Source organism: Lampris incognitus, chromosome 1, assembly GCF_029633865.1.
Source record: "Lampris incognitus isolate fLamInc1 chromosome 1, fLamInc1.hap2, whole genome shotgun sequence".
In the NCBI taxonomy this organism is placed as follows: domain Eukaryota; kingdom Metazoa; phylum Chordata; class Actinopteri; order Lampriformes; family Lampridae; genus Lampris; species Lampris incognitus.
The window spans coordinates 90,540,481-90,558,188 of NC_079211.1; positions in this window are offsets into that span (position 1 = coordinate 90,540,481).

Here is a 17,708-nt window from a genome sequence, read left to right on the forward strand (position 1 = left end):
CAGAGGCCTGGGCGACGGCAGAGTGGAGTCAAAAATCACCTGTCTGCAATTCACTGTCGCTGTTCTCCAAGACTTTCACCCAGATCTTCCAGCAGACAGCCCCTGGACGGGAGGCAGCCTGACCCCTGGTGAGATTGCGACAGGGTAAGAAGAGGGTCTCTGATTACGCCATAGAGTTCCGCACTCTAGCAGCAGAGAGTGATTGGAACCAGCCAGCCTTGTTTGATGCATTTCTTGATGGACTTTCTGACACTCTCAAAGACCAATTAGCCCCCCTGGACCCCTGGACCTACCTGCAGAGCTGGATTCCCTTATAGCCCTGGCTATAAAGATTGACAAGCGTCTGTATGAGAGAGAGGAAGGCAGAACCAGACCCTGCAGTTCCCCGTCGCTCCAGCGGAGGCAACAGGTCAGCAGCTCTTCTTCTTCTTCTTCCTGGCGACGCACTCCTCTTGCTTACTCTATCACAGCGCCTCCCCCAGACACGGAGGAACCTATACAGCTTGGCCGAACCCACCTGACCCCAGAGGAATGCCAGCGACGAGTTTCAGAGGGTCGCTGCATCTACTGTGGCCAACTGGGCCACTTCATCACCTTCTGTCCATTAAAAGACTGGGCTCGCCAGTGAAGGTGAGGGCACTGGTGAGCTGTACTTTGACTGTTTCTAATCCCTCTCGTTTGCAACCTCTAGTGTCTCTCATCTCCCCTGCGTTTTCTCTTAAGCATCCAGTCCTAGTTGATTCCGGCTCACATGCTAACCTAATGGACTAGCCAGGAAGCTGGGCCTCAAAACCTTCCGCGTCAACCAGCCCCTGGATGCCAGTGTTCTGGACGGCAGGCTATTATGTAAGGTCACCCATCACACTCAGTCACTGCACCTGTCTTTTCCCCAACTCTCACACCGAAAGAATCAGCTTTCATGTCTTTCGAGCTCTTCAGCATCCACATATCCTGCGATACCCCTGGCTCACACTCCACAGCCCCCATATAGACTGGAAAACAGGGCAGGTAATTTCATGGGGAAAGAATTGTGCAAAGAGCTGTTTCTCACCCTCTCAACATTTCCTGTCAGAGCTTCAATCTCCTAACACCTCTCAGAACTCCCCCAGCTTGGATCCAGAGTTTCCCGACCTTTCCCGGGTTCCCGTCTGCTACCACGACCTTAAGGAGGTTTTTAGCAAAGCCCGTGCCATGTTCTTGCCTCCGCACCGGGTCTATGACTGCGCCATTGACCTGCTCCCCGGAACTTCACCACCCAAGGGTCACCTGTATTCCCTGTCAGCTCCTGAAACCCAAGCCATGAGAAAGTACATTGAGGAATCCCTGGATGCACGGATTATTCGGCCTTCCTCCTCTCCCGCTGGTGCTGGGTTCTTCTTCATTGACAAGAAGGATAAAACCCTGAGGCCTTGCATTGACTACAGAGGACTCAACGAGATCACCGTTCGCCTACAGAGGACTCAACGAGATCACCGTTCGCAACAGGTACCCCCTCTCTTTAATTTCCACTGCTTTTGAACTACTAAATGGTGCCAAGGTTTTCACTAAACTGGACTTAAGGAATGCTTGTCACCTAGTTAGAATAAGGGAGGGGGATGAATGGAAGACCGCATTTCACACTCCCAGTGGTAATTACGAGTACCTGGTCATGCCGTTTGGACTTAGGTGGTGAACGACGTCCTCTGGGATATGCTCAATGAGTGTGTTTTTGTTTACCTGGACGACATCTTAATCTTCTCCCCTAATGAGCAAACTCACATTCAGCATGTCCAGCAGGTCCTCCAGCGCCTCCTCCATCACAAACTCTTTGTCAAAGCTGAGAAGTGTGAGTTTCACGTGCCGTTCGTGTCCTTCCTGGGGTTCATTGTGTCTGAGGGGGAGGTCAGGATGGACCCAGTAAAGGTTAGCGCTGTTGTGAATTGGCTTACTCGCACTAGCCGTAAGGAGGTTCAACGATTCCTGGGGTTTGCTAACTTTTACAGAAAGTTCATCAGAAATTTTAGTTCTGTTGCTGCCCCCCTTCAGGCACTGACCTCTTCTAAGCCTAGCTTCCAGTGGAACCCCCGGGGCTGAGCTCGCTTTCCAGAGACTGAAGACCAGCTTCACCTCAGCTCCTGTCCTCACGTTGCCTGACCCCAACCTGCAGTTTGTGGTGGAGGTGGATCCCTCCAATGTGGGGGTGGGAGCTGTTCTCTCTCAGAGGTCGGCTAAGGACAATAAGCTACACCCCTGTGCCTTTCTTTCCCGTAAGCTGTCGGCCTCTGAGAGAAACTATGTTGTTGGCAACCGTGAACTGCTTGCCATCAAGGCGGCATTGGAGAAGTGGAGGCACTTGTTGGAAGGGACCAAACAGCCTTTTCTCATCTGGACGGATCATAAAAACCTTGAGTACTTGAGGACGGCCAAGACGCTCAACTCTCGTCAGGCAAGGTGGGCTCTCTTTTTCAACTGGTTTCATTTCACCATGTCCTATTGCCCTGGCTCCAAGAACTTAAAGCGCGGTGCTCTCTCCCATTTGTTTCCCTCCGAGAACTCTTGTAAAGATCCTACTCCCATTCTTCCTCCCTCGTGGTTGTGGGTTCTGTCACTTGGGACATTGAGAGAAGGGTCATTGAAGCCAATGTGAACTGTCAACCTCCGGCCGGCTGCCCGCCGAACCGGCTGTTTGTGCCTCCTGTCTTGCGTTCAGAGGTCATCCACTGGGCCCACTCTTCCCGGTTATCCTCCTGTTACGCTGGAGTATGCAGGACCTTGTTTGTCATACGACAGCGGTTCTGGTGGCCGGTCATGGAGAAGGAGGTGACAGAGTACGTGGCAGCCTGTCCGGTGTGTGCTTGCAGTAAGGTCTCCCGACGCCCAGCTTCTGGTCAGCTTCGCCCACTCCCTGTGCCACATCGACCCTGGTCAGACATCTCCGTGGACTTTGTGACTGGTCTTCCCCCTTCCGAAGCTAACACCACCATCCTCACGGTGGTGGATAGATTTTCAAAGATGGTCCATTTTGTTCCCTTGCCCGAGTTGCCCTCGACCAAGGAGACAGCCGAGGTGATGCTGCATCATGTTTTTCACCTCCATGGCTTCCCCAAGGACATTGTGTCTGACCGGGGCCGGCAGTTTGTGGCAAAGTTCTGGCGGGCTTTCTGTTCACTCCTGGGAGCATCCGTCAGCCTCTCATCTGGCCACCATCCCCAAACCAACAGTCAGACAGAGCTGGAGACCAGCCTGCGTTGCCTCGCCTCCCAGAGCCCCAACACATGGAGCAGTCAGCTCACCTGGGTTGAGTATGCACACAACTCTCTCCCATGTTCCTCATCTGGTCTCTCCCCCTTTCAGTGTGCCTATGGATATGAAGATCCTCTGTTCCCTGTCCTGGAGAGGGAGGTCAGTGTGCCCTCTGCACTGGCTCTGGTTCGCCACTGTCGCCACATCTGGGCCCAGGCCCAATGCACCCTGCTCCGCAATTCCGAGCGTTACAAGAAGGCGGCTGACCGACGGCGGATCCCTGCCCCCACTTACCGGAGTGGCCAGAGGGTATGGCTATCCACTAAAGACCTGCCTCTCACAGTGGACTCCCGGAAACTCGCTCCCAGGTTTGTGGGGCCATTCCCTATTTCCAAGGTCATTTGCTGTCAAGCTCAAACTCCCCAGAGCCATGAGAGTCTACCCATCCTTCCACGTGAGTCAGATCAAACTGGCCATAGAAAGCCTTCTGGTCCCTGCCTCCAGGCCCCCTCCTCCCGCTCAGTTCGATGATGGTGGCCCTTTTTACACTGTCCGCAAGCTCTTGGTGATCCGGCGTCAGGGCCAGGGCTCCCAATACCTGGTCGACTGGGAGGGATATGGCCCAGAGGAACGTTCCTGGGTATCAGCCAGCAACATCCTGGACCCCTCCCTCATCGGGGACTTCCATCGGGCCCACCCTGGGCCTTCTGGAGCCGGATGTGGGGGGTACTGTCACGCCCCGTCTGGATAGTTAAGTTATCTTTTTGTTTCTCCCAGTGTTCGGTGTCTTGTACTTCCTGTTTTATTTTGATACTCACCTCTTGTCTCGTTTCAGGTCCTTTACTTCAAGCCCTCATGCGTCTCCCTCCTGTGTGACTACCTGCCCTGCCCTAATGTGTTGCACCTGTGTCTCATTGTCTCCCCTCCTCAGAGTATATAGTCTTAGTGTTCCCTTCCTTCTGTGCCAGTTCGTCTTGTTCCTTGTGACAGCGTTCCAGCATTTTTCCCTTGCGTGAGTTTCTTGAGCCCTATAGTTCCCTGACCTGTTTTTGCCTTTTTTGACCTCGCCTTTCGCCTGCCGATTTGGACATTATTGCCATGTTATCTGATCACCTGTGTACCGGCCCCGTTTTTATTAAAAGGACTGATTTTTGTGAACTGACACTGAGTCTGTGTTTTGAGTCCAAGCCTGTGGTTCAGTACTGACAGATACCATCCAACCTCCAATAGACCATTTTTCCCGCAGTTAACCCCGCAGTCACACACATCATCAACTCCTCGCTTACAACCGATGCGTTTCCCATCGCATTTATCAAGTTCAGATCGTCCAGTTGCTCAAAAAACCTACACTCAATCCAGCCCAGGTTGAAAACTACAGCCTGGTTTCACTCCTACTCTTTCTTTCAAAAATACTTGAGCGCACAGTCTTTAATCAAGTCTCTGAATTCCTATCTAGAGCAATCTGTATGAGCAGAATCATCCATTCCATTATCCAAACTGCTTGTCCTGCTCTCAGAGTCACGGGGATGCTGGAGCCTATCACAGCAATCATAGGGCAGCAGGTGGGGAGACACCCAGGACAGGCCGCCATCACAGCAGCACACTTAAAGCCAGACTGATCCGAATCAGTCTGGCTTTAAGTGTGTGACTTAAACTAGGTTCAGGTCAGATCGATAGGACTTGAACCTAGTTTTTTGGCACTTGCGTTGTCGCCTCCTGACTAGATCCTTGCATGTTTTGTATTAACGCTCAGTTGTATTTTGCTTTAGATAAAAGCGTCATTGGGAGTGATGAAGAACAGGATTAGGAATGATATATTAGAGGGACAGCTCAGGTTGGACGGTTTGGAGACAAAGCAAGAGACAAGATTGAGATGTGTGGAGGAGAGATGCTGGGTATATTGGGAGAAGGATGCTGAATATGGAACTGCCAGGGAAGAGGAAAAGAGGAAGACCAAAGAGGAGGTTTATGGCTGTGGTGTGGGAGGACATACAGGTGACAGGGCTGGCGTGACAGAAGAAGATGCAGAGGACAGGATGAGATGGAAATGGATGATCTGCTGTGGAGACCACTAATGGGAGCAGCCGAAACTGGTAGTGGTAGTATATATAGTAGAGAGAGTTAGTTAATGTAGTATATATAGTATATATAGTTGAGACCATGGGACAGTGAAAGGAGCTTGTTGGATGTAAAACAGTCTTCTGGCCTTCTTGCCCTTGCTTTGCTCTTTGCTCTTGAACCAAACGGGGATTCAAACCCTAAAGCCTGCACTCACCCTCCTCCTCTGGCTGACTTTGCCATGTTGGATGAACAGTGTGGAGGCTTCTCTTCTCAGAGACATCTTGGCTGAAGCCGTCCGGCACAGCCAAGATGTCTCTGAGAAGAGAAGCCTCCACACAGGAAACAGTAGAGTTACTGGAAACCAGTAGACTTTCAAGGACAACCCAGTTGAACAAGTAACGTTAAGACTCTAAAGTCATACAGGCAGGGGTTGATCCTGCTACAGAGCACTTTGACAAGAGTCCAGGGACGAGACCCGTTTAGTTCACAGTGGACTACACTAAGACCAGTAGAATTTATAGTAAAACATACGAGGACCTTTTAATTTTACAGTAGAACAGACGGTGACAACAGAGGTTAGAGTAGAACAGACGGTGACAACAGAGGTTAGAGTAGAATGCACTGGGGCCAGTAGTTTTCATATTAGAATATATTGGAATCAGTTTAGTAAAATATACTGGGGCCAGTACAGGACAATGTACTGGGCCAGTGCAGACCGATTGCTTTATCTGGAGGTAAATGGAAGTGGGCTGAAGCACAGCACCACTTTCACCCAGACTCCAGAACTCACCAACAATATCCACAGCATTAAACCACCGTGCGTGTGTGTGTGTTTTACTTCTGCCTGCTTAAATAACTGAGGTGGTTCAAAACATTTACAGCCTCTCTGATTCTTATTCATTCAATCATGGTCTAGTCAGAGTCTGCACGAGGATTTTGTCACTTGATCTTTATATAAATCTGTTGATGAAATCCTATCAGTCCATCCAGAGCATTGTAGTGGTTGAAGGCCTTGTCACGTGGTGTGCAGTGCGTCTCTCCCGCTGTAGCTCATGTTGATGGTGTTTAGAGTCAGTGTGGCTGCTGTCAGCTGTAGGCTCTGATGAAGGCAAGCCACTTAAAAGGAGGAGAAAATGAGATGACATCTCTATTTTTTTTTTCCAGAGATTTTGGGCAGCCATTTTTCTACTCCTGGCGAAAAGAGAGGGACTCTGACCTGTTACAATTGGAACGGTTTATGTAATTATTACAACACAGCAAGACCTGAAATGACCCGGTCCACTGAAACCGCCAGTGACGGACACACAACACACAACCTAGAGGTGTAGGCTGTATAGACTATTTCGACAACACAGCTAGCATTATATTTTAACGTTCGCCACTATTAGAAAAAACAGACTTCGAAACTTGCAACTGAGCGTTGATTTATTCGTGGCAGTTGTTGCCCACAGCCACGCCGTACACACTGCCAGTAAACCCGACTCACAGGTCGTCTCACTCTCCAAAAACCGACCCACAAACCCTTGACCCAGAAACAGTGTACCACCCCCCGAAAACTCCAAAATATCTCCCCCAACTATATACAACTAACATATATACAACTATATACTAACTATATACAACTAAAACACACACACATATATATATATATATATATATATATATATATATATATATATATACACTACCGTTCAAAAGTTTGGGATCACATTGAAATGTCCATATTTTTGAAGGAAAAGCACTGTACTGTCCAATGAAGATAACTTTAAACTAGTCTTAACTTTAAAGAAATACACTCTATACATTGCTAATGTGGTAAATGACTATTCTAGCAGCAAATGTCTGGTTTTTGGTGCAATATCTACATAGGTGTATAGAGGCCCATTTCAAGCAACTATCACTCCAGTGTTCTAATGGTACAATGTGTTTGCTCATTGGCTCAGAAGGCTAATTGATGATTAGAAAACCCTTGTGCAATCATGTTCACACATCTGAAAACAGTTTAGCTCGTTACAGAAGCTACAAAACTGACCTTCCTTTGAGCAGATTGAGTTTCTGGAGCATCACATTTGTGGGGTCAATTAAACGCTCAAAATGGCCAGAAAAAGAGAACTTTCATCTGAAACTCGACAGTCTATTCTTGTTCTTAGAAATGAAGGCTATTCCATGCGAGAAATTGCTAAGAAATTGAAGATTTCCTACACCGGTGTGTACTACTCCCTTCAGAGGACAGCACAAACAGGCTCTAACCAGAGTAGAAAAAGAAGTGGGAGGCCGCGTTGCACAACTGAGCAAGAAGATAAGTACATTAGAGTCTCTAGTTTGAGAAACAGACGCCTCACAGGTCCCCAATTGGCATCTTCATTAAATAGTACCCGCAAAACACCAGTGTCAACATCTACAGTGAAGAGGCGGCAGCGGGATTCGGGCCTTAAGGTCAGAGTGGCAAAGAAAAAGCCATATCTGAGACTGACCAATAAAAGAAAAAGATGAAGATGGGCAAAAGAACACAGACATTGGCCAGAGGAAGACTGGAAAAAAGTGTTGTGGACGGATGAATCCAAGTTTGAGGTGTTTGGATCACAAAGAAGAACGTTTGTGAGACGCAGAACAAATGAAAAGATGCTGGAAGAATGCCTGACGCCATCTGTTAAGCATGGTGGAGGTAATGTGATGGTCTGGGGTTGCTTTGGTGCTGGTAAGGTGGGAGATTTGTACAGGGTAAAAGGGATTCTGAATAAGGAAGGCTATCACTCCATTTTGCAACGCCATGCCATACCCAGTGGACAGCGCTTGATTGGAGCCAATTTCATCCTACAACAGGACAATGACCCTAAACACACCTCCAAATTGTGCAAGAACTATTTAGAGCAGAAGCAGGCAGCTGGTATTCAATCGGTAATGGAGTGGCCAGCGCAGTCACCAGATCTGAACCCCATTGAGCTGTTGTGGGAGCAGCTTGACCGTATGGTACGCAAGAAGTGCCCATCCAACCAATCCAACTTGTGGGAGCTGCTTCTGGAAGCGTGGGGTGCAATTTCTCCAGATTACCTCAACAAATTAACAGCTAGAATGCCAAAGGTCTGCAATGCTGTAATTGCTGCAAATGGAGGATTCTTTGACGAAAGCAAAGTTTGATGTAAAAAAAATCTTATTTCAAATACAAATCATTATTTCTAACCTTGTCAATGTCTTGACTCTATTTTCTATTCATTTCACAACATATGGTGGTGAATAAGTGTGACTTTTCATGGAAAACACAAAATTGTTTGGGTGATCCCAAACTTTTGAACGGTAGTGTATATACAACTAACTATATACTAACTATATACAACTAACACTTATATATACAACTAACTATATACTAACTACATACAACATATATATATATATATATATATATATATATATATATATATATATATATATATACAACTAACCATATACAACTAATACTTATATATACAACTAACTATATACAACTAACACTCGACTGCACTGACTGGAGTGTTTTTGAGGCTGCATCTACAGACCTGGACAAACTTACTGACACTGTGACATCTTACATCAGCTTTTGTGAGGACATGTGTGTGTGCCCACCAAAACTTTCTGTACCTTCAACAACAATAAGCCCTGGTTCACAGCAAAACTGAGGCAGCTCCATCAGGCCAAAGAGGAAGCCTACAGGGGTGGCGATAGGATCCAGTACAACAGAGTCAGAAACACACGCACAAAGGAGATCAGAGTGGCATAAAGGTGCTACTCTGAAAAGTTGAAAAACAGGTTTTCTGCCAATGACCCATCATCAGTCTGGAGAGGTTTGAAAGACATGACCAACTACAGAAGACCATTCCCCACACTGCAGGAAACCATCAACTGGCTGACAACCTAAATGGGTTTTACTGCAGGTTTGATAAGCACACGTTCACACCCCTCACCCTCTCCAACCACAATACACAACCACCTGCACTCCCTGCCAGCCAACCTCCCTTCCCCACCGAACCCCTATCCGCACTCAGGATCTGTGTTGTGGACGTGCGACAGCTCTTCCAAAGACAGAAAACCAGGAAGGCACTAGGCCTGGATGGCATGACACCTTCCTGTCTGAAAGTCTGTGCTGACCAGCTGCCCCCATTTTCACACTGATCTTCAACAGATCACTGGAACTGTGTTAAGTCCCCTCCTGTTTCAAGAGCTCCACTATAATCCCACTCCCCAAGAAACCCTGTATCACAGGATTAAATGACTACTGAACCATTGCCCTAATGTCTGTGGTCATGAAATCCTTCAAGAGAATGGTGTTGGCCCACCTGAAAGAAATCATAGGTCCCCTGCTAAGCCCCCTGAAGTTTGGCTAGTGAGCAAACAGATCAATGGAGGATGCAGTCAACATGGGATTTCACAACATCTGCCAACACCTCGACTCCCCAGGGACATAGGCAAGGGTCCTGTTTGTGGACTTCAGCTCAGCGTTCAATACTATCGTCCCAGATATCCTCCACTCAAAGCTCACCCATCTCACTATACCAGCCCCCATCTGCCAGTGGATTAAAAACTTCCTGATAGGCAGGAGGCAGCTGGTGAGGCTGGGGAAAATCACATCCAGCACCCAGACTATCAGCACTGGTGCCCCCCAGGGATGTGTGCTCTCCCCTCTACTTTTCTCTCTCTACACAAATGGCTGCACCTCAAGTGACCCCGTCTGTTAAACTCCTGAAGTTTGCGGACAACACAACCATCATTGGCCTTATCCGGGATGGTGATGAGTCTGCATATAGATGGGAGGTTGATCAGCTGGCCCTCTGGTGTGGCCATAGAAACCTGGAGCTGAACACGCTCAAAACAGTGAAGATGACAGTGGACTTCAGGAGCAGCCTCTCACTACTGCCCCCCCCACCATATTCAACAGCACGGTGTCTATGGTGAAAACCTACTGATTTCTGGGTTCCACAATCTCCCAGGACCTAAGGGTGGGCATCTAACATACACTACAGAGCACTGTACCCCCAAAACAACCAGATACTGTATATACTGTACTGTACATTGTACATATGCTGGTACACAATGTCATGTCTATACCTCAGGCATGTATGTAACCTGCTAACATCTATTTCAGCATCTCTGATATACTCTCTGCAGCATTGCATCTTATTAACTCTTATTTCGCCTGTATATAATCCATCCTTGTCTATATATCTGAAGATTGGTGTAACCCATATGACAAATTGGGGTTACTAATAGTCATTGATTTAGAGGTGTAGTGACATCCCGCTCCTTAAGGGGCGGACTGTGCAACTCGCTAGGGTAGAGACTGCTACACACACAGTCGTCGTCTTTTTTTTTTCTTTTTGTGATCTTCCTGGAAATTGTGCTCTTGAACCGACGACTGAATTTCATTATACATAGCCTCAGAAAGTTAGATGATCAGAATCTCATCTGTAAGCTTACGAGACAGAGGTCTGTCGCGTTTTAAGTATTTGGAACTCCGCTTGTTTTTTTGAACTACCAGATAGAATTTGGAAGATTATGATGGGGAGCCCAGCCCTGTGAGACTGTGGACGACCATAGAGGTGGCCTACCGTAGGATCTGTCCCAGGAAACGTCTGACAAGCCTGAATCATTCATCCAGACACCAGATAAGAACCCATACACACTGGCCTATTTCCTCTACCAGGGTAGAAATAGTCATCGTTGAAGTATATTCAATACACTCACGGATCAGGAACTGAACTTTTGGACCAACACATACACTCAAGGACAAGGAACTGAACTTTTCTTTCATCTCAAACTGCTAACATTCATTGAGGATTGTGATTTGAATGAGGTTTTCTTTGGTTTATTATTTTATTTACTTTAAAGAGCTCTATTTTGTTTTATTTAAATTCTGTTATGTAAAAGTCAGCATTGGGTATATTTTGCTGTTGTGAGGCAATAAAACTGTCAACTGTTCAACTATACAACAACTCCTCTCGTGAGTTAGTAAAGGCAAACCCCTCACCGAACCTAGTTAGATGTTAGCGCCTTTACTGCTACCCCTAGTTTGAACTGGAGGCGCTACACAAAACTTGGCGAGCCAGCCAGGAGTGGTTTTGAGCTCCTTGTTACGTGAAAGCTGAGCAGTTTGACACTTTTTTTGCATTCTATCTGTGAACACTGATACCAGCTACCCAGGTTTATTTTGTGGTAATAAAGCCTAAAATATGGATGTAATTCAATCTGAAAATGTTAAAGTGCCTAATTCTGTCCTAGTTGGAGTCTTGACTGGTGATGAGGTAGACAATAACGTTATGGAGTACTTAGGAGAGTTTGGTTCTATTGAAATTATAATTAAAGTAACCAGTTCTGAAGCCCAGTTTAAAGATACAGCCATAGTGGAATTCACATCAGGTGAACCCATTCAGTTTCTTCAGAATACCTTGTCCTGCAAAAGACCTAGCTGTACACCAAATGTTGTCCATCACATTCAGCTTCTGTCTGAGCTGTATGCTGCTGACACAAGTTCAAGCTTAACCCATTCTTACTTAGCTGAACTGCAGGGTATTGCTAAACTAAGTGGAGCAGACTTTGAGAAGCTTCTGCTAGATGAACTGGCTAGAATTCAAAAGTCTTCCAAAAACCATGACACAACTGAACCAAATGTATTAGTAGTTAGCCAGGAACCGCAGCCTGCTAGCAATACAGCCAAAGCTGAGCCAACAGGTGACTCCTATAAAAATAGGCACCGATTCGACTCATGACCATGACTCACTCTCATTCACTTTGGAGGCAGAGGCATCACGCTTACCCAAGAAACAAGTCCTCTACTTACCACCTGGCCAGCTCACCACTCCTGAGGTCCAGAAAGTAGTGGTTGAGCATGTCGTTAAGTACAGCGACATGTCTTCCTATTATCATGGCCATGCCAAGCTTAGGCCTTTCTCAGGGAAAACCCCATGCCCACATTCTGAGTCTGATTATGACACCTGGCGCAATAATGTTGAGTTCCTTCTCACAGATGCCACTGTGTCTGGCAAACTTACTGTCAGGAAAATGGTTGAGAGCCTTCTTCCGCCCGCTGCCAACATAGTTAAGCATCTTGGGCCTAAAGGAAACCCCCAATACTATCTTAGTCTACTGGACTCAGCATATGGCATTGTTGATGACGGAGATGAGCTTTTTGCAGAATTCCTGAACACTAATTAGAACTCGGGTGAAAAGGCTTCTAGCTATTTACAGTGATTGCAGACAGCCCTGAGTAAAGTTGTTAAAAGTGGAGGCATTGCAGCTAGTGAGTCAGAGCGCCAGCTGCTTAAACAATTCTGTAGAGGTTGCTGGAGTAATAGCTTAATTACCAGCCTCCACTTTGAGCAGAAGAATAACGACCCAACCCCGTTCTCTGAGTTGCTACTTCTGGTACGCACTGAGGAGGGCCGGCAAGCTGCTAAGTCCTGGCGAATGAAACAGCACTTGGGGCTTCCCAAAACCAAAGCCCAGGCAAATTCTCTTACAGTGGAGGAACATGCCACTGATGACATGGACATAGCAACTACTGCAGATGGGGCATCTTCCATTAATGCATGTAAGATAGAAAAGCAACTTGCTAAGTTACAAGCACAAATGGCTCCTCTGAAAGAAACCCTGAGTAGTGGTTCAAGCCAGACCCCTGCTAAGCCAAGTAAGAAATTAAAGGCTAAAACCAAGGCCCCTCATGAGGAAAATCCCTTATGCCCAGGTGGGTCAAAACTCACAAAGAAGCCCCGCCCAGGATATTGTTTTAAGTGTGCCGAGGATGGCCATATTGCGCCTTCCTGCAGTAATGAGGCAAATCCTGAACTGGTTGAGACAAAGCGTAAGGAGTTTAAAAAAGACAGTAGGCCTGGGAGGAACAAAATGAGCATGCTTTAAACTGAGTGCAGTTCCTAAGGAGGGACTGTCAGGAACTGAAACTAAGCATGAATGTCCCAAAACGAAATTTCAGACTAAAGCATCCATTCACTGTCACAAGGCAGAACGCCAACCCAAACTACCTAAAGGCCTTGTAGGAAAGAAATGTATAGCTAATGTCACTGTCAGAAATTAACTGTAATTGTCTCATTGACACTGGGTCTCAAGTGACCGCTGTATCTGCTTCTTTCTACGACAGAAATCTGTCAGAGTACCCTATTCAACCCATCGATGGCCTGGATGTTGAAGGTGCTAATGGCCAAAATGTTCCATACTTGGGATATGTACCTCTTATCCTTAAATTTCCAAATAATTTTGTTGAGACTGAGCCTGAAGTTTCTATTTTAGCATTAGTAGTCCCAGACTTGTGCTCTCACTGTGACCTACCTGTACTGATTGGAACAAATGCACTTGACATCTTGTACGATGAACACTGTCATGGCAAAAAGCTAAGCGACTTGTCTCCTGTCTATGGCTATAGACAGATTCTTCATACATTTAAGCTCAGGAAAAAGGTGAGCTCAATGGGGAGAGTGGGCATAATGGCTCGTAAAGGTCAAGCCCAGCAAGTGATACCTGCTCAATGTAGAGTTCTTCTTGAGGGTTACGTCAAGGCTAACACCACCAGTGAGTGCGCCATTGTCGAACAGCCAATAACATCTGCCTTGCCTGGTGGAATTCTTGTAGAGTGTTGTCTTGTCACTTTACCCAAGCAGCGTCCTCACAAGTTGCCTGTGTAGGTAAAAAATGAAACCGAGCATGCCATAACACTCCCCTCAAACTGTGTCATTGCAGAGCTTCATACTCCCAAAGAGATCTGGGACAACTTACCTGCTTCAAACAGAAATGTTGACACCGTGAAGTGTTGTAATGTCACTTCACAGCCAGTCAGTGAACATACCAAGTCAGATCTAACATTTGATTTTGGTGATTCTCCCCTCCAAGAAGAGTGGAAGGATAGCATAACTCAGAGTCTACGTGCTTATGCTGATGTTTTTGCCCAGCATGATCTGGATTTTGGGCATGCATCCAAAGTGAAACATCATATAAACTTAAAAGATGAAACACCCTTCAAGCAAAAGTCCAGAATAATTCACCCAAATGATTATGAAGCTGTGAGGAAGCATCTGCGAACCCTCCTGGATGCAGGAGTGATTCATGAATCAGAGTCCCCTTACTCTTCACCAATCGTGGTGGTTCGAAAAAAGAATGGAAAAGTCCGCCTTTGCATCGACTATCGTAAGTTAAATGCACTGACGATACGAGACGCATATCCACTTCTCAACCTGGAGGAGGCTTTTTCGGCTCTTGCTGGATCCAAATGGTTCTCCGTAATGGATCTCAAGTCTGGTTATTACCAGCTTGAGATGGAAGAGTGTGATAAGCAAGGCTAAGACTGCTTTTGTGTGTCCTCTGGGGTTTTACGAGTTCAATCGCATGCCTCAGGGCATCAACAATGCCCCCAGTACCTTCCAACGGTTAATGGAATAATGTATGGGCAATCTTAATCTGAAGGAAGTACTGGTTTTCTTGGATGATGTCATAGTCTTTTCAAGTACAGTAGAGGAGTACGAAACCAGACTTTTACATGTCCTCCAGCAATTGAGACAGAACGGCTTGAAACTTTCCCCAGCAAAATGTCGCTTCTTCCTGAGCTCAGTGTGCTATGCGGGGCATATTGTTTCCAGCAGAGGGGTAGAGACCGACCCTGAGAAAATCAGTGCTCTTAGCACCTGGCCAAGGCCTCAAACTCTCAGTGAGCTTAAGCCTTTCTTAGGCTTTGCAGGATATTATCGCCGGTTTGTCAGGGACTTTTCTAAAATAGTCCCTTGAATGATCATACCAGAGGCTATCCATATTATAAGAAGGATAGAAAAGCAGGGCCGCTCTAGTGGCCGAGCGGAATAAACCGCCGTTCTTGCAGTCCTCTCATCATGTGGCTGGGAGGTTCGTATCCCAGACTCGCCATAACCGGTCACGGCCAGAGCATCCACGGGGTAAGGCATTCATTAGGCCACCCTTACCCGAGGGACAGTGGGTGTAGATCAGCGTAGTGTTCGGGGACTCGTCATTCTCCAGCGACCCCTCTGGCCCACCCGGGCGCCTGCAGCCAAGCAACTGAAAGCATTCTCCCTACGCCTCCTTCGCGGCTTGAAGGTGATGCAATCCATGTGAGGCTTCAGCGTGTAAAATAGTGAGAGCAGCCGACACGAGTTTGAAGTTAGCTGGTGTTACGCCTATCTTCTTCCTGTGGAAACGTGAGGCAGGGGAGTTATTCGACAAGAGTTCTGGCCATATGATATTGGGTTAATCGGGTGGGATAAGGGGAAAAACTAGAAATAAATTTAAGAAAAAAAAAGAAGGGTAGAAAAGCAACACCTTGCCCTGGGGGGCATTTCAACCTGAAAGAACCCTTTGCGAATGGGTGGAAACCTGCTTGCCAAGAGGCTTTTGAGACAATCATAGAAAAACTCACTTCCTCACCAGTGCTTGGATTCGCAAATCCCAAACTACCGTATGTTCTCCACACAGATGCAAGCACTACTGGTTTAGGGGCTGCCCTGTACCAAGATAAGATGGTGAGATGCGAGTTATTGCCTATGCATGAACATGAACAATGAACAATGAACCAACCTGTAAGACGACTGATGAAGGAAAGGAAAGTGAAGATGTGGCACATGAAGAAACAAATAACTCTACATGTAAATCTGAGAGGTCACGACGACCACCCGGCTGTTTTCACTACCCCCAGTTGGGGAAACCCTTAATCTCCTTTGCAGAGTCTCTTAGAAAGCTTTAATGTAGCGCTTGACACCATTATTGACTATAAGGCTTCCCCTGTTTAGTCTTTTAGACTGGCAATAGGTCAGCGCATGAAGGGACTCATGCAGAGTCAAGGGGGGAGGGTGTAACCCATATGACATATAGGGCTACTAATAGTTATTGATTTAGAGGTGTAGTGACATGCCGCTCCTTAAGGGGCACACTATGCAACTCGCTACGGTAGAGACTGCTACACAGTCGTCATCTTTTTTTCTTTTCTTTTTGTGATCTTCCTGGAAAATGTGCTCTTGAACCGATGACTGAATTTCATTATACATAGCCTCAGAAAGTTAAGAGTATTGACATTTTTTGATTCTGAAAAGTGTCATGTATAATCACAATCTCATCTGTGAGCTTACGAGACGAAGGTCTGTCGAGTTTTAAGCATTTGGAATCCGATTGGTTTTTTTGAACTACCAGATAGAATTTGGAAGATTGTGATGGCGAGCCCAGCCCCGTGAGACTGTGGACTATCATAGAAGAGGTTGCCTACCGTAGGATCTGTCCCAGGAAACATCTGACAAGCCTGAATCATTCATCAAGACACCAGATAAGAACCCATACACACTAGTCTATTTCCTCTACCAGGGTAGAAATAGTCATCGCTTAAGTATATTCAATACACTCACAGATCAGGAACTGAACTCTTAGACCAACACATACACTCAAGGACAAGGAACTGAACTTTTCTTTCATCTCAAACTGCTAACACTCATTGAGGGTTCTGATTTGAATGAAGTCTTCTTTGGTTTATTATTTTATTTACTTTAAAGAGCTCTATTTTGTTTTATTTCAATTCTTTTATGTAAAAGTCAGCGTTGGTATATTTTACTGTTGTGAGGCAATAAAATTGTCAACTGTTCAACTACACATCAACTCCTCTCGTGAGTTAGTCAAGGCAAACCCCTCACCGAACCTAGTTAGATGTTAGCGCTTTTACTGCTGCCCCTAGTTTGCACTGGAGGCGCTACATTGTTATGTTGTAGTGTTGTTATTCTATGTAAAGTACATAGAGTGAGCCACGAAACTGGAGTCACATTCCATGTTTGTGCAAACCTACATGGCTGGGCGTCTGGGTAGTGTAATGGTCTATTCTGTTGCCTACCAACACGAGGATCCTGGTTCAAATCCCCATGTTATCTCCGGCTTCGTCGGGCGTCCCTACAGACACAATTCGCCGTGTCTGCGGGTGGGAAGCCGGATGTGGGTATGTGTCCTGGTCGCTGCACTACCGCCTCCTCTGGTCGGTCGAGGGGAAGGGGAACTGCGGAGAATAGCAGTGTTCATCCCACGCGCTACGTCCCCCTGGTGAAACTCTTAACTGTCAGGTGAAAAGAAGCGCTGGCGACTCCACATGTATCAGAAGAGGCATGTGGTAGTCTGCAGCCCTCCCCGGATTGGCAGAGGAGGTGGAGAAGTAACCTGGACGGCTTGGAAGAGTGCGATAAGTGGCTGGATACACTTGGGGAGAAAAGTGGGGAGGGGTGTAAAAAAAAATCCTACATGGCCAATAAACATGATTCTGATTTCGATTCTCATTACACCCCCATGGTGAACATGAACATGGTACAATATTATTGACACAAATGGTAATAAACACATTCTAATGAATTCTAATAATTGTAATAAACAGACGTGGGCCGGTCAAGTGAGAAGAATGCCAGACAAACGCCTACCAA